This window comes from Protopterus annectens, chromosome 6.part0 (assembly GCF_019279795.1).
Source record: "Protopterus annectens isolate FY-2018-M chromosome 6.part0, PAN1.0, whole genome shotgun sequence".
Classification (NCBI taxonomy): Eukaryota; Metazoa; Chordata; order Ceratodontiformes; family Protopteridae; genus Protopterus; species Protopterus annectens.
Genome location: NC_056737.1, coordinates 431,522,029 through 431,539,367, shown reverse-complemented (window position 1 = coordinate 431,539,367; position 17,339 = coordinate 431,522,029).

Sequence of the window (17,339 nt, the reverse complement as noted above, 5' to 3'; positions counted from 1 at the left end):
AAGATCTCCAGCACCCTCTCTGTCCAACCAGTACTTTGTGACCATGCCCAAGTATCTGACACACACACACACACACACACACACACACACACACACACACACACACACACACACACACACACTCTTTGAGGTTTGATTTACACACACACACACACACACACACACACACACACACACACACACACACACACACACACACACACACACACACACACTCACCTAGGAAAGGCTGGCAAAGATTTTCTAGCTATGCCCACTTTTTGCCCCAACTATAAAGTAGTTATCACTGCCACCAGCTAGCTCCTTATCAGCTACATTAAGGCCTTTAACAAAGGGTGTTCAAACTTACTGTGCAATGTTACTATTTATACAAATGGAAGTTTGACCAAGAGCAAGGCTATTAGGAGTGGCCCACTGTGTCACCAAATAAATATGCAAGTACTCTCAGAACTTAAATATCTCTAGACAGAGCAGCCACAATGAAAGGTTTATATATATTTAATAATAAATATTAAGAGAACAAGACAATACTAAATATATATGTACAGTGACATCAAAGTTCAAAATCACAGGAAATATTTAAAACAACATTGCAGCACAGTCTCAAATAAATAAAGAAAAATATCTAAATTAAGATTTGCTATATTCTTGACTATATATGAGAGAATTACTACACTCTAGTTAACTTACTTAAGAGCAAGGCAAGTGTGTGGTGATTCGATCTTGTCAGGTCCAAGACTGAATATAGAATGCAGTCTCTCTCAGAGAGCTCTCAAATTAATATCGCAAATATTACTGCTGGGATAACTTGCAGAAAGACATCATTGCTTATCATCTGACTCCTAGTTCCCAGGCTCAAAACAACCATTGATACAGCTGGTAGCATTTAGCATCTACCTGTGAGAATAGATAGAGAAGGTTTTTTTTCCTCAGAACTAAGGCATATCCTGGAAGTCATAAAACAATAAAATACTTCCAAGACAATACAGAAAACTTTGCACACAGACACTGTGTCATCTTGCTGCCATAAAGTATTTAATTTCAGTTATTTTTCTGACACTAACATTCTCTATTCCAGTTTCCACTATTAAAATATGCATTTAAACAGTTACAATAGTGCATGCACATTTTTGTTCCTTTCCAGTAAGCTACACTGTGGATATATCTTTAAGCTCAGTACTTTACAAAATATCTTTTCAATAGATATGTCTGTGCAAATCTAGTTTGATATACATATGACATACAGTTCTAATACAGTTGTAACACAAACACCTTACATGAATCATGTAATATTCACAAATGACATATAATTATTTACAAAATTCCAGATAGCTGGGCTGGCAGTGTCCCCTTTCATGACAGCAGGATTCAGTCAGCGCCAATGAAAGCATTCCTGACCCTCTTCAAAGGCCTTAACTCTCATTTCTTTATTTCACACTCTTCTTCTGGCTTCCATTACTGCCAGGGGAATTTTTGAGAGCTATGGGGTTCATGGCATCCACCATTCTAATGCTCCCTTTGGCCAAACTTCATATGAGAAAGTTTCAGTGGTTTTTGAAGTCAGTGTGGCTTCAACATGCACATCGCTAGACTTTGTAGTACCTCTTCTTCCTTGTCTCAAATAGGAACTTCACTGGTGGATTCAGAAGTTGTCTTTGAACCCAGGGACTCCTTTTCATCCCCCACTTCCTTTTCAGAAATTGTTCACTGATGCTTTAGACATTGGTTGGGGGGCAAATTTTGGCTCTCTAAAGGTACAGGGGGGTGTGGTCACCTCGCCATTGAAAGAAACACATCAATGTCAAAGAGATCAGACCTCTTCTACTGGACCTTCAGGCCTTTCAACCTCTTTTTTCTCCAGGGCTTTTCAAGGTCATCACAGACAATACCACAGTGATGTGGTAGATCAACAAACAGGGAGGAACAAGATCTTGCCTTCTTTGCTGGTTGGCACTTGTGTTATGGGATCTTGTTGTCAAGTATCAAGTGACTCTTCAGGTGGCTTATATCCTTCTGGTCAGAACATTATGGCAGACACAGTGAGCAGACATTAACTCAGTCCCATGAATGGATGCTTCATTAGGGATGTGTTTCTGTTCATTATTCACCAGCGGGGTACTCCTCAATTGGATCTTTTTGACTCCCCTCTGAACAGACAGCTTCCTCTGTTTTGTGCAAGAGTCTCAGTTCTTCTGGTATGGAAAGTGGACGCCCTCTCATTTTCATGGAAAGGAATGTTTCTTCATGCATTCCCTCCCCTTCCTCTCATTCTAAAAGTCCTGTTCAAAATTCAACAGGATGCTTGGAAAATCTTGTAGGTGTCTCCCTTTTGGCCATGACAGCACTGGCTCTCTACTTCTGCATCTAGCCAGGGGCAATCATCACACGTTACCTCACAGGGTGGATTTAATCACACAAGATAAAGGATCTCTCATCCATCCCCACTTGTCCATGCTTCAACTTACACTGTAGGTGATTGGATTTTGATTCCTCATAGACACATTTTTTCTGAGGATGTGCTTCAAGTCCTGCAGAAGGCCAGAAAACCTACTACTAGGAAATCCTACTTATCCAAATGGAAGAGGTTTTCTATTTGGTGTCTCTCTCGTCCTTTGGACCTACTTACTGTGGATGTTCCTTTGGTTCTCTCTTATTTGTGTGAATTGCTCAATGCTGGTTTGGCCTATTCTTCTATTAAGGCCCACTTATCAGCTATCTATGCCTGTCTGCCTTTATCTCCTCCTTTAGCTCCTAGTTCTAGATGCAAGGTTAAACAATTTCTCATAGGCGTCCTTAATGTTAAACCTCCCAGGAAGCCTGTTCCACCTCTCTGGGATCTTAATTTTACTCTGGAGAAGTTGACTCAGGCTCCTTTTGAGCCTGCTTCTTCAGCTTCCTTGCAACATTGTTCTTGAAAGACTGTTCTGTTGTTAAGTCTTATTTCTGCCAGATGGGTGTCTGAGTTGCAGGACCTTATGGCTTGTCCTCTGTAGAATAGTATGTGTGTGTTGCTGCTTTAAGAAGTGTTTCAATATCAGCATGTGCATATACATAGCAAGCACGTGCTGGGTACAGTACCATTTTCAGAGTACAGCCAGTGAGTGAGCATGTATGAGTGTGATAACTAGTTTGTTTATAAGTTTATCTAAGTTAAAGTTATTAAGCTTCAGTCCTGATGTGTTTGTACATAATAAAGCTGCTTGAACAGAACCCATGAATGCTTGTCTGTTTCATCCTACTGGATGAGCGACATCTTCCTTTTTTGACTTTACATGAGGACAGGGTGTCCTTACACATTAATCCTTGTTTTATGCCTAAGGTGGTTAATGAGCTTTCCCCTTAATCAGTCTATTAATCTGCCTGCCCCCCCACCCCCCACCCCGCCCGCCATCTGACAGTGAGAGGATGCTGCATAATATGGATGTGCATAGGCAACTTAGAATTTATTTGGCTCAGACTAAGGCTATTTGAAATCTGATCAGTTGTTTGTTTCTTTTCATCCTAGATCTTAGGGTCTGGCTATATCCAAGCAAACTATTTCTTCTTGGATTTCTAAGGCTATTTCCTTTTGTTACACCTTTCATGGCAAGAACCTTCCTTCTTCAGTCAAGGCTCATTCTACTAGTGTAATGGCTTCTTCTGGTATTTTTTTTTTCAAGGGCTTAGATACTAATTTTATTCTTGAAGCAGCTACCTGGTCTTTTGTGCATACCTTTACTAAGCACTATAAGTTGTATGGTATCTCCAGGGTCGGCCTTAGGTCAAGTGGTGCCCTAGGCAAAAGGGCTCCACAGTGCCCCCCCCAACACCACCTGGTGCCCCCATCCTGGTCTATTTACACTATCCAGTTTACTAGAAGAGTGCCCATGCTAGAGCGGCGCCCTAGGCGGCCGCCTAGTTGGCCTATGCCTAAGGCCGGCTATGGGTATCTCAAGAGCTAGGGCCAGTTTTGCTAGTGCTGTTCTCCATGGCTTTTTCGGGGACTCTTCTTCTCCTTTCTCTCCCAAGTTTCCCCTTCAGCTTTGGCACTATCCCGAATGTTAAGAATACTGCAGCAATGAATGTAAGGCCATAGTACAGATGTGCAAAATCTTACCATAACAGTAGATGTCCTTGCCTTCACTGCTGCAGTATTCGTTCCCTCCCTCCATCCCCATAGTCCTTTGCCTTCCTGGATGTACAGGTTACCTCTCAAGTTCCTTAGACTGGTGTTCCTACTGGGACAATCATTTCTGTTTATGGTAGGCCTGAATGTCACCTTTATGCCCTATGTTATGCAAGGAGTGTTTGGGTAACGTTCAGGTGTACCTTTAAAAGCAACAGGAAGTATTTGGTATACTGGCTGGATGATGGGCTTCCATGGCAGGGAATCCTGAATGTTAAGAATACTGCAGCAGTGAAGGGAAGGACATCTATCGTTATGGTAAGATTTTACACAACTGTGCTATATATCCTCCAGCCTTAACTTGGTACACCAAAAACTGCAGAATGGAGTTAACTGTTGCCAAAGATATATCTTCTCTCAACTTACACAGAAAATTGCTTGTAAACTTGTTTGTTTTAATTTGGCATTGGGCTATGGAGAAGATCAAAGGACTATACCAGCCAGTCTCTAATCTCCCCCATATTCACACACATTCAACTTTCCAACAAAGTGACAGCAAGTGAAATTATTTATTTTGTGTTGACAATAACACATTCTGATTTACTATGTCATTCTTTCCAAACTGTACTCTTCCAATTGCTTACAGTATCTACCTTGGAACATTTATTTTGAGGAAATGAGTACAGTTTTAAGATAATATATTTCTGTACTGAAGAACTGTTTGATTTGATCAGCTACACAACAGTTAAACTGTAGCATTCACAAAGAAATATTAAAAAGTATAACAGATTACAAAGCAGTGATTGCATTGTTTTTGGTGAGGTATTTAACTCATACAATGGTAAGTATTTTCCAAATTCTGTCAATATGAAACTCAATGACACTTAACCTTCATGCATGTCCAGTACTTGTTATCACTTGCTCAGTGAACTGCAAATGTTACCTGAAAAGTGATTTGAGTTGCTGTGTTCTGTCAGGTACAAAAGCCAAGCCAAGTTTCACCTGTGTGAGAAGTTCTCAAACACTTATAACTGATGAAAGAAGTGATAAGTTCAAGAGAGAGAGAAACTTGAGTCGTGCAGGTAAGAGCACCTTATCCGGCATTTAGCAAACCTTCACACAGGTATATTAATTATAATAATAAAAAAATTCAAACGTACTCTATTAAACTATATAATTCTGCTTTCAGTACACTGAGAAACAAACACAGAAAACCATTCTTCCTTAATGTTAAAATTAAAATATTTGTTTCCCTTATCGCAAATGTTCCCTATTTGCTTTGTCTGTGGATATAAAGCTGCCCAATTTAACTGTGAAACTCAAAGTAATTTGAAATGTTTGCAAGCAGACATGCACCAGTGACTCCAGCAGAGAAAACAGTTGGCTCAGAAGATTGCACAAAACTTTGCTCCAGTGACCTAGCAGAGAAAACAACTGGTTCAGAGGATTACACAAAACTGTTTCCATTATTACAGCAGCACAAGGCGCAGAACTAACCTAAATGATGCTGGCATTTGAAAAATGTTATGCCATCAACATAACTGGCTATTACTAACAACGCATCTATGCACTCCCAAAGCCACTGCAACGTGCCCATATTACAAAGTAAGTTTTTAGGATCCTGCTCAAAAGCTAGTTGCTGAGCAGTTTACATTCTCCTTTTTATTTCCTTTTGCATAGGTCATATTGCTTCAAGTACCAGACACTCAAAAAAAGCTAGGGCCAAAAATGAAAAGTCTGCCCACTACTTCCTGCAACAGCCCAACCAGACCCCCCTATAAGCACCATTTCTACTGCCCCTAAAATGGTAGTAGGTGGTATTCACAGGGCATTGGAAGCCAAGCCTAAGCTCTAGGCTTTTTTAAAATATCATCTCAGCCAACCTTTTTATAAGCAAGCTCAGAATTCTACAAATGTTCATAGGGTTCATAGGTTGGTACTAGGCTATTGGCCCTAGGGTCTATACAAGCCTAGCCATAACAATTCCCTGGCTATTTCTTCCCAGAATATTTATTTCCCTGGTCTCCTGTCTAGCAGGGTGACTGACGTGATCCCTGGGGTGAATTTCCTATCTCCCATCCAATCATCAAGGTTCCTTTTGAAAATGGCTAAAGAGGCGGTTAGCTTGACATGTATGGGCAGTCTATTCCAGAGTATGGGGAGTCTCTGGGTCAGGAACCTATCCCTCCAGCATGTTTTATTCATTGTGATGACCAGGTTTAGATCCCTGGAGCATGTGGCTCTGAGGGATTGGGATTTCTTTAAGTGTAGCATGTCCAACAGCTCTGGGTTTGACATGGTCTTGTATGTTAAGCAGAGATTGCCTCTGAGTAGGCGATATGTGACAGAGTATAGCTGGAGTTTTTTTAGATGGTCAGCATAGGGCATCTGCTTTAGGCTTGTGATTCTTTTAGTGAGGTATTTCTGCGGCTTTTCCAGTTGTTGCAGATGTCTTCTGAGGTACATACCAAATGGAGCATTGTACTCTATAATGGGTCTAATGAGGGATGAGTATGGTGGGACAATGGCCTCCTATTTTCTGGATGAAAAGCACTTAGTGATGAGGTGTGCTACATAGAAGGATTTCCTGATGGCTGTGGTGATATGGTTATTGAAGGTGAGACCACTGTCCACCTGTGTCCCTAAGTCTCTTATCACACTTCCAGTGTTTAGTGCCCTGCCACTTATGTGGTAATTCATGGGTACATGTTTTTTCCCAGAGGGGATAACTATACATTTCTTGGCATTTAGCTTGAGCCCATGGCTCTGGCACCAAGCATTTGTTTCTGTAAGGCCCTTTTGTAGAATATCCACATCATTTGGGGATTCAATAATGGCTCCCAGTTTGCAGTCATCTGCGAACTTTGTTAGCCAGAGTCCCTTAGTGCTGGCCTGTACTTCAGAGAAGTAGATGCCAAACAAGAGCGGTCCCAGGACTGAACCCTGAGGTACTCCACTTGTCACTTGTCTGGAGCTGGATTTTGAGTTGGCTACTTGTACAGCGTGGGTTCAGTCAGTAAGCCAGTTGGCAACCCATTGAGTGACCAGATTAGTAAGTTTATCTATGATTCCAAAGTGGGGGATGGTGTCGAAGGCCTTGGCGAGGTCTAGATAGGCTGTGTGGACTGCCTTACCCTTGCTCACGGCTCCGGAGACTGATTCAAAGAAGTCAATCAGGTTGAGGAGACAAGATCGGCTCTTTACAAAACCAAACTGGGTGGGGTCCAGTATTTGAAGGTTGCTAATGTCTTTGTTTATAAGTTCCATGATAATGTGTTCCATAGCTTTGCAGATCAGGCTCATCACACTGATGGGACGATAGTTCCTGGGATCCAAGGTGGATCTCCCCTTGTAGAGTGGGATAACTGTAACTGTGCACCACTCATTGGGCACAAAGCCTGAAGTGAGTCTATGATTAAACATGACACTTAGGTAAGGTGCCAGTTCATTTTGTAGTTCATGTAGTACACAGCCCGGGATGTCATCTGTTCCCATGGATGCTGTATTCTTAGCTTTGGAGAGTGCATTTTTTACCTGTGTGGCCATGATTACTGGAGTTTGGCAATCTTTTGGTATTGAGATGGGCCCTTTAGGGGGTGACAGGGGGGTGAAGTTGGTACTGAATCGATCTGCCAGGATATTGGCAATATCCTTGGAATCAGTATATTTAATGCCATTCTGTTGTAGCTTAGAGCAGATATGAGCATTGGCATTTAGATAATTGACATAACTATAGAATGCCTTGTGGTTGTCCTTGGAATCTTTGGCAATTTTATTTTCATAACTAGCTTTAGAGGATTTTATGATGGATCTCAGCTTCTTACTGAGGCTGGTAAGGGAGTATTTTGCATCCTGGGATTTTCCTCTTTTCTGCAACAGTTTATTTTCTGTTGTATAGTTTGTTTATAGCAGGGGATCACCAGATTGGCTTCCTTCTTTTGGAGGAGAGCATCTTGGTTTTATTTGGAATGGCACGATTCATGTACGAGTGGATGTGCTCGTACAGTGCCTTAGTGTGGGATTCAGCAGTCGAATTTTCAGTTCCCGTCTGCATGGGTGTCATAAAGTTTGTCACTTCTGACTTGAGTAACATGAAGTTGGCTTTGGAGAAGTTTTTATGGAGGTTTCCCTACTGGGGGGTGGGGTGGGATGTGGACGTCAAGGGTGATTAGCTTATGATCAGACCTGACCAACAAGGGGATGACCACTGGTGTGGAGCATCAATCTCCCATGTTGGTAATGACCAAGTCTAGGATATTTCAGCCCCTGGTGGGACTATGGATTAGTTGATCCAGGGCATTGGAATTTATGAATTTCAAGAACCGTTGGGCAAAGGTGTTGGTACCCGAGCAGTTTTCCCAATTAATGGCAGGGTAGTTGAAATCACCCAGTATTAGGGTGTTTGGTTGTATCTTAATATTTTCCAGTATGTTTCGAAAGGTGTAGTGAGAATCTTAGGGCATGGTGGGGGATCTGTAGCAAGCTACAATCTGGATTGCAATCTTATCTAGTGTTAGTTGCACCTGTAGAATTTCAGATGCATTGTGTTGGGCAGCTAGTCTGGAGGTGTAAATATCCTTGGTGAATATGGGCACTCCTCTGCCTTTAGTGCTTCGGTCCTGGTTTGGTGGCCGAAAAGTGTGGTAAGAGTTGTAGCCTGGTATTGCAGGGGTGCTCTCTGGAGCCTTGAACCAGGTCACAGCTACTGCACAGATATCAATGTTCTCCATTTTTAGGAGTGCCTCAAGAGAGTACATTTTGAGGTTTAGACTTCGAGCATTGAATAGCATTACCTTTAGATTTTGCATGCTTATGTCTGTTATGGTGGTAGTTTTGTCCTTTGAGCTTTTGAGCCTTGTGAATGAACAGTACAAATTTTGAGCTGCAGGAGTTCTCAGGATATAAAAATGATGCACATTTTAAAAAAAATATAATATAAACAAGTACAAAATAGAATACATATAAAACAATAACATATGGAGATAATGCAATCCAGCAACCTGGTATTGTGTGTTGCTCCTGCTTCAAGTACTGTTTCTCATTTTCATTTGCAAAAATAATATTATGCCAACATTCCATATTCCAAAAGACTTACTTTTGGTTTAAGTGACTTACTCCAATACAAGTCATTTCTACAAAGCAGGTTTGTACCAGAGTAAGTAACTTATACTGAGAGCAAGTCTTAGAATCAGGCCCCACACCTTTTCTGGTCTTTCCTTCTACTGGAACTTTAGAAATGTCATCTGTGAAAAAAAACCCATCCTGTAGCTTGTATAATTCATGCATAATATATTCCAAAAGGAATTGTTAGCTAAGGTCGCTGTATTAAATAAAAATCCACATCTGGAACAGATGGTGTCTTGTCATTCAGATGAAAATACAGTGAAGTACCCATACTGTATATAATGTTACTTTGGACAACGCATTCCATCACATTAGACCCCTATAGAATTTACAATGAACAGCAGTACTCAGCAGGTAGAAGAGGCACACATTTCTCTACGTAGCTCTGTCTGCTCTTTTTCCACCCATTACCTGCCACCAGTATGTAATACCACTTGCTCAGATCCTGATAACTTAATAAATTAATGTAGAAAAGATTTATCATCTGTACAATACAATGTTTCTCAATGTTCTGCAAGGCATGTCGTATAAAAAGAGTATCCTGTTTTGCTCATCTGATTATGCCAGGTGGACTTAAAATATGTCATTCCAGTTACTGTAAGAAAATGAGGACATTTCTCTAGTACTGTGGTCTGATTAACACATTGTACTATCATTAATAAAATCAAAATGTATCACAGTGCTTTGGTCAGAGCACTGAACAAAAATAAATTTATATCAATTAATGGTAACTAAAATAAATAAAATTAGTGAAATACCACATAACAACGTTTTAGAACTAAAACTATTTAAAATAGTTCAGTTCATTTGCAGTAGGCTAATGAAAAACTATAGTGACTAATTGTAATAATTAGAAGCAGGGGAATCTACTCTGGCTGATTGAAACCCCACTGCTCTGAACACTATCTTTCTGCTGTAATTGCATGAAACCATTAACTTACACATAAAAATATCCTAAACATACTAAAACATCATGTAGTTATAGTAACAGAGGCAAAGCAATAAAGCCAGTTTTTATTTATTTATTTGCAAGGAACAAGCCTGTTACACTGTCAGTTTAGTGGCTTCACCACTACATCCCTTTTCCTTTTATATTATTCTTCACAGTTCATTTCAGCTCAGAGAAATAGTGATCATAGGCTCATAGGAACATAGAAGGTTACTAGGCTAATGGCCCTGGGGCCCTTACAAGCCTAGCCAAGAGTTTATCCCCAAAATGAAACCTCAGTCAGCACCTGTCGCCCCTGTCAGTGAGGGACACAGGTGGAACCCCTGGTACAAATTTGTGGTTTCCCATCCACTCATCAATGTTGTTTTTGAAGAGGGTCAGCAAGGTACTCTGTTTGACGTGCATGGGAAGTCTATTCCAGAGATGGGGCAGTCTCTGTGAGACAAACCTGTCTCTCCAGATGGTTTTGTTGATGTTGCATATTAGATTCAGGCCTTTCGACCGGGTAATGCGTGAGGAGTTAGGCTTATGGATTTGAAGCATCTCTAGTAAGGCAGGGTCTGAGATTGCCTTGTAGGCAAGACACAGTTCACCTCTGAGCAATCTGTACGATACCGAGTAGAGTGATAGTGAATTTGAGCCTGTCCACATAGGATAGGTGTTGGAGGCCATGGATTCTCTTTCTAAGGTATTTCTGTGGCCTTTCCAGTTGATGCAGATGTTTGGAGAGGTACATACCAAATGAGGCATTATACTCAATTATTGGTCTAATGAGGGAGGAGTATAGAGAGGTAGTCCTCCTTTTTTTCTGGATGCAATCCCTTTACTTATGAGATGAACCAAGTAAAAGGCTTTTCTGACCACTGCTGCTACATGATGGTCGAATGCAAGATTATTATCAACCTGAGTACCCAGGTCTCTCACCACAGGTTTTGTGTTTAGGGGGGTTGCCATTGATGTGGTAATCAGGAGGGGTCATGTTTCTGGCAAATGGTATGGTGGAGGTGTCTATTTTGACCTTGGGGGTCCTGCCGGTGAGTCAGTTGGCCACCCACCTGATGAGATAGGGGATTTATGCCAAGTTGTGTTAGCTTTTCAATGATGCCTGAGTGGAGGATTGTATCAAAGGCATTGGCCAAGTCAAGGTAAGCTGTATGTACTGACTTTCCCTTAGACAGGGCCTTGGTGACAGTCTCAAAGAAGTCAATCAGGTTCAACAGGCAAGATCTGCCCTTGAAGAATCCGAACTGGGTTCGGGTCAAGTGCTTGGAGATTGCCTATATCTTTGTTAATGAGATCCATAATAATACGCTCCATGGCTTTACAGATCAGAATTGTCAAGCTAATGGGGTGATAGTTTCCAGGGTCAATAGTGGCACCACCTTTGTGCAAGGAGATGACAATAGCAGTTCTCTGCTCTGCTGGAATGAAGCTTGTACTTTGGTTGTGGTTGAATAGGGTGCTCAATAGCAAAGCCAATTCTTGCTGGAGGTGGTGCAGAATACAGCCTGTGATACTATCAGCTCCCATGGAAGCTGTGTTCTTTGCCTTGGATAGGGCCTTTAACACTTGATCTATGGAGATGTGAGGTGCAGGGCAAGTATCGGGGATATCGAAAGGGCCGTTGAGCTGGACAGGGGGTGAAGTTTACACTGCACCTACTGCTAGCAGGTTGGCTAAGTCAACATGATCAGTGTAAGTGATACTGTTAAGTACTAATCCAGAACAAACCTGGGCTTTGTCATGGAGGTTCCTGATGTAACTGAAGGAGACTTTGTGGTTGGTTTCCTTTTGTTTCAGAAGCTAGTTTCAATTCATAATTGGCTTTGGAGGTTTTCACTAGTGATCTAATTTGCTTGTTGAAGCTAAGGAGGGAGTTTTTCCCATTTGAAATTTGTTTCTTTTTACCATTGAACAGCAGTTTCTTCCTTTTGTTGTAAAGCCTGTTGATAGAGGATGCCCACCAAACAGGTTTGTATTTCCTTGAGGAGCAGATTTTAGTTCTGTTGGGTATGGTTGAGTCCTTGCAGTTGTACAGGTGCTTGTATACTGCACTGGTGTACTGTTTAGTATAGTTGTCTGCATACTTTGAGGGTGGCGGTGGTGTGAAGCTACAGATACCTTCTCTTAGGAGGTTGTATTCAGCTTATGAGAAGTTTTTTGGCTTGATTACGGCTGGGGTGGGTTGGGTGGGATAGAAACTTGAATGAGACAGTCAGATGATCTGATCTCACCAGGGAAGAACATACTATGGGAGTGGTGCAGCAGTCACCCATGTTGGTGAGAACCAAGTGCAGTATGTTATCTCCCCTTGTGGGGGTTGAGACGAGCTGGTCTAGTGCATTAGAACTGATGAAGTCAAGGAATCATTGAGGTCATAAAAATAAGCAAGTAAATAGATTAATATGCACACAAATTATCAAAATTATCTGCACTTTGATAAATCTAGCTTGTGCAAGTAGCTTTAGCGTGATTTTTTTTTATTGTGGTTTATCAAAATTGCATTGACTTATTGACTTATATACTATGAATTGCTGGTGCATTGCAGTGTTTTTTTTTACTTGTTCCCACTTATGTGCATCTGTGAAGTTGGTATATATAAGTAAGAGGTTGTGTGGTACATTTGTTGTCTTTTTCAGCATTTCTGAGTGGTGCTTCTTGATAAAAAATCCAACCATTCATCCATAAACCCCTTTTTCATATTTTGGCTCATGGGGTCAGGGTGTCACATCAATAGTAACTATCATCTAGAGACAGTGTTCACACCATTGGATGGCTAGCCTTGCTGCAGTTGCTCTTTCATAACACGCACACACACGCACACACGCACACACTCACACACACACACACACACACACACACACACACACACACACACACACACAAACACCTATGGCCAATTTAGTGTCCAGTCTACCTACTGCATGTCTTTGGAATGTGGGAGGAAACCAGAGCACCCACAGAAAACTCACGTGAACACAGGGAGGACATACGTACTCCATACAGAAAGCACCCTAGCTAAGAATTAAACTGGGGAACCTTGTGTTGTGCGTGCCATCATTTGTGTTATAAAAAAATAGGATGTATAACTCATTCTAGGCTAATTTAGTGCAACATAGGTAAACCTGTACAAACTGTCTTGATCTTTCTCCAAGATGCTGTAGTCTCTCGAATCCATAGAAAGCAACATATAGCATACAAATAGAAATGATAAAACCATGTACAATGTTGTCATACTCCAGCAATCAAAAAACAAGCCAGCAGGAATTTAGCAGCTGACAGGGGAATTGGAAGGTTGGCTCTACAAGGTATAAGACAAACAATTTTAGTGTTTTTTTAAATATAAATCTGAATGAAAATCAATGATGATAGCTAGTAAATAATAATAAAATAGGTTATGCAAATCATCACAACAAATATGCCAATGTGAACAACCATCCCATTTTTTCTGGGACAGTCCCAGTTTGAAAGTCTGTGTCCCAGAATCCCAAACATTATCTTCGAGACACAGAAATGTCCTGGTTTAGTCTGAAATGGCCCTAAGTGACTCAGGTCACAGCTAGCATATAAAAGGCAGTCAGATTATTTCATTACTATCAATGTTAAAATGCGTAATGAACTAATGACTGAATGAGCAACAGGTTAAGTGCAAGAAATTTTTGTTGTTACGTGTTCTTTTTTAAGAACAGTTGCACATACACACCTGACCTGTTGCATCACGTCTCTTGCAACTTGTTCTTCCTTCCCGCCTGCCTGCGCTTGATTTTAGGAAACAAATCAGCAGCTAATCTAGACAGCTTTGATAAGTGGATGTGAAGAAAGAAAGAAAATTCACGTCTTCTTGTAGTTCAGGTGAGTGTGTGTGTGTGTGTGTGTGTGTGTGTGTGTGTGTGTGTGTGTGTGTGTGTGTGTGTGTGTGTGTGTGTGTGTGTGTGTGTGTGTGTGTGTGTGTGTGTGTGTGTGTGTGTGTGTGTGTGTGTGTGTGTGTGTGAGTGTGTGTGTGTGTGTGTGTGTGTGTGTGTGTGTGTGTGTGTATGTGTGTGTGTGTGTGTGTGAGATAAATTGGGAGAGTGAGAGCAATGTGTGAGTGAATGCAGGTATGAATGAGGAAGTAACTGTATATATGAGAGATCGGAAGAGTGACAGCAATGTGTGAGTGAATGCAGGTATGAATGAGGAAGTGACTGTGTATGAGAGATCGGAAGAGTGACAGTGATGTGTGAGTGAATGCAGGTATGAATGAGGAAGTGACTGTGTGTATGAGAGATCGGAAGAGTGACAGTGATGTGTGAGTGAATGCAGGTATGAATGAGGAAGTGACTGTGTGTATGAGAGATCGGAAGAGTGACAGTGATGTGTGAGTGAATGCAGGTATGAATGAGGAAGTGACTGTGTGTATGACAGATCGGAAGAGTGACAGTGATGTGTGAGTGAATGCAGGTATGAATGAGGAAGTGACTGTGTGTCTGAGAGATCGGAAGAGTGACAGTGATGTGTGAGTGAATGCAGGTATGAATGAGGAAGTGACTGTGTGTCTGAGAGAGAGAGAAGAGTGAGAGCAAGGGAGCGATCCCCTGGCAGCAGTTAAGAGGTGAGTGGTTGCATAAGGGAGGGGGTTAGTTATGGAATAGGTAAAGTAGGGTTAAGAGTGTGTGTGTATGTGTGTGTGTGTGTGTGTGTGTGTGTGTGTGTGTGTGTGTGTGTGTGTGTGTGTGTGTGTGTGTGTGTTTCATACCTCTAAAGCTCTTAGAGCAAGAAATCTGGACAAAGACTGTCAAAATGGGGGGACAAATGCCCAAAAATAGGGACAAGTTTAATAAATATTACTCTTACAAACTTACAAAATTGATAGAATAACAAGCTTTGCATTAGCATGAATTTTCTGAAGGGTATGAATTCTGAAACTCAAATGACTGTCATTATTTTCTGACTTCAGTCTTTATACATTCCTCTCAACCTCTCAGTGCAAGAAATCTGGACAAAGACTGACAAAACGGGGGGACAAATGCCCAAAAATAGGGACATATTTTAAATATTACTGTTATAAGCTTAGAAAGTTGCTAGAGTAACAGGATTTGTTTTCATACATTTTCGTTCAAATTTGAAGTCTGAAACTCAAATGTATGTCATTATTTGGTAACTTCAATCAGTAGGCCTATAAGAAGGCTTCAGCTTAAGTGTCCCAGTTTAGGTCCTGTGACAAAATGGCCACCTTGAAACATGCAGATATTTGAATCAAAAATGGAATCAAAAGACTGCTAACATATCCAAACTGAAAGAAACATCTGAGATCAGCAATCCTAGGTCAGTGATTTTTCTGACAAGTTAATCACATGTATATATATATATATAGTTACAGTTAGTTTGAAAGTGAATTCATAATACAGAAATGTCAAACTGAAATCAACATAACACCTTGGATATCATTTCCATCCAAATAAGCCAAACTGTATGTCATTGTTATGCTATATATATACATAAAGTACACTGAAGAAGTTCTAAAGTTTAGCAGTGTCCATCTATAAACACAAATCCACCCTCCCAAAACCCTTTAAACAACAGGCAGAGCAAAATGAACACAGACATAACATGTATGAAGCTGTTACAAAAACATAGAGCAATAGCCTCCAAAACTGGAAGCCACCAACAACTATGTTTCAGATAGAGTTGGCAGGAGTATGGGAAAATGAAAGGAGAAATTGACTCTCTGTGTGGAAAGGAATTGCTGCTAACAAACCATCTAGCTAAATCAATGCAAATATAATAGTGCACAAATTTCATACCTCTCAGCTGTACAAATTTTCGCAGAATGTCCAAATTTTTGCCTCATATTTTTGGTCCATTTTCTCAAACGTGTGGTTTTCTGGCAAACTGCTGGCAAATCACTGAGGGTTGAAGTCAGAAAATAATGACAGACATTTGAGTTTCAGACTTCATACCCCTCAGAAAATGTATTCTAATGAAAAACCTGTTATTCTATCAACTTTCTAAGTTTTTAAGAGCAATATTTAAAAAATTGTCCCTATTTTTGGGCCTTTGTCCCTCCCATTACTTATGGCTTTGTACGGATTTCTTGCACTAAGAGGCTGAGAGGTATAATGAGGTTGGCATAATGGGTAAAGTGTTACCTTATAGATACAAGCTGCGGGGTTTGATTCTGACATTGGGTAATTGGCTAGGCTTATAATAGCTCACATGGGCAGTTAGCCTAGTACTAATCTATGAATCTATGAATGCCAGGTGTGTACGTTAGCCTGGCTTGAAATGCAGAATTACAAATTCAACAAAAATAGATATAAATGTTGAATTGCCAAAGGTTACTATATGAAAGACTTCAGCAGTCAGCCATGAACATTTCTGAATCCCCTTTCTTGTGCTTATTATAGAAATGCCAATTACTTTGCATCTAACAACAGCAGCCAACGAGCCATAGTGAGATCTCCTGGTCAACAAACTATAGGTAAAACAAGCAAACAAAATGCATCGTACTTCCACAATGAATTGTCAGTGGTTTATTGTTAAAATGTGATGACAAACCACTGTCAGGCATACACATATATGATATGTGATAATGTGAATAATCAACAGATTGCGAATGTAATGCCCAGGGTTCACTTCTTTGGACTACCTTTTCACAAATTCAGTTAATTACAGTGTTACACTGTAAGAAAAACAATCATTTGCTTAATAAATATTTTTGATGCTGTTATAAGTTATTTAAACATGTAAACCTTAATTCAATAGAATAGCCTAGTGAGATTCTGTCCAAAGCATCTAGATAAGATAAGATTCCTTTGTTGCCATTGCACAAGTACAATGAAATTTGTAGTAATCCTCCTAAGGTGCATTGACATATAATGAACATTAATAAATAAGAGAATACAATACTATACAAAACCAAACAACAGAATATAATGCAATGCAGTACAGAACTAAGTTACTGCACTTGGGTATAATTGGACACAAAAGGAATAAGGTAAGGTGCACAGGAATGTGAACATGTACCTTATGGTGCAAATGGCTATTATCTGTACTCAGTGTGAGTATTTAGCATCGTTCAGTTCATGTGTGGCTCTGGGATAGAAACTGTTCTTAAGTCTGTTTGTCTGAGATGGAATGGACCAGAACCATCTGCCAGAAGGCAGCAGCTCAAACAGGTGA